The following is a 1128-nucleotide window of genomic DNA, read 5'->3' as shown; positions in this document are numbered from 1 at the left end:
CCCAGAACATGGTCTATTCTTGAGAATGTTCCATGGGCATTAGAATAGAATGAGTATTCTTTGGTTCTGGGGTGTAGTGTTCTATATATATACCTATGAGGTCCAACTCATCGAGTATAGCATTCAAACCCCTTGTTTCTTTGTCGATTTTCTGCATGGGTGCTCTTTCTGATAGTGGAGTGTTGAGGTCCCCTACTATTAACGTATTTTTATCTCTATGTCGCTTTATTCTTTTTTTTTTTATTAAGATTTATTTATGTGACAGAGAGACAGCCAGCGAGAGAGGGAACACAGCAGGGGAGAGGGAGAGGAAGAAGCAGGCTCCCAGCCGAGGAGCCCGATGTGGGACTCAATCCCGGAACGCCAGGATCACGCCCTGAGCCGAAGGCAGACACTTAACGACTGCGCTACCCAGGCGCCCCAAGGATTTTTATTTTTAAGTAATCTCCACCCAACGCGGAGCTCAGATTTATAACGCTGAGATCAAGAGTCACATGCTCTACTGACTGAGCCAGCCATGTGCCCCCATGAACACCACACTTCTAAATAATTCATAAGTCAAAGGAAAAATCAGAAAGGAAATTCGAAAATATTGAACTGAATGATAAGGAAAAGACATTAATAAAGTTTAATAAAGTTTATAGCTTAGTATTTGTGGGATGCATGCAGTTTTATAGGGAGGTTGATAGCACTGAATGTTTATTTAAGAAAAGAAGAAAGTTCTAGAATTAGTGGTCCATGGTTCTACCTTAAAGAAGATAGGAAAACAAACGTGAGAACATCATTACTCACCAGAGAAATACCGGATTCAAAGTACTGTGGGCCACTAATTTATATTGAGACTGAATATTGAGAGATATGATTTTAATGATGCCATGTTGCCTGTAGAGTCTTTGTTTCTATAGATTGTAACTTTCTGTTCTGTATCACTCTTGAGGCCTTTTTACTTTTATAGAACCCCCCTTAATATCTCCTGGAGGGCTGGTTTCGTGGTCACAAAATTGGTCAGTGACTGGTGATTCTGGAAGGTCTTTATTTCTCCATCCATTCTGAATGACAGCCTTGCTGGATAAAGGATCCTTGGCTGCATGTTTTTCTCTGAAAGAGCTTTAAAAATGCACCCCCCCC

The sequence above is a fragment of the Ursus maritimus genome, unplaced genomic scaffold, assembly GCF_017311325.1.
Source record: "Ursus maritimus isolate PB19 unplaced genomic scaffold, ASM1731132v1 scaffold_26, whole genome shotgun sequence".
Taxonomy (NCBI): domain Eukaryota; kingdom Metazoa; phylum Chordata; class Mammalia; order Carnivora; family Ursidae; genus Ursus; species Ursus maritimus.
Note: the sequence above shows the minus strand (reverse complement) of the source record.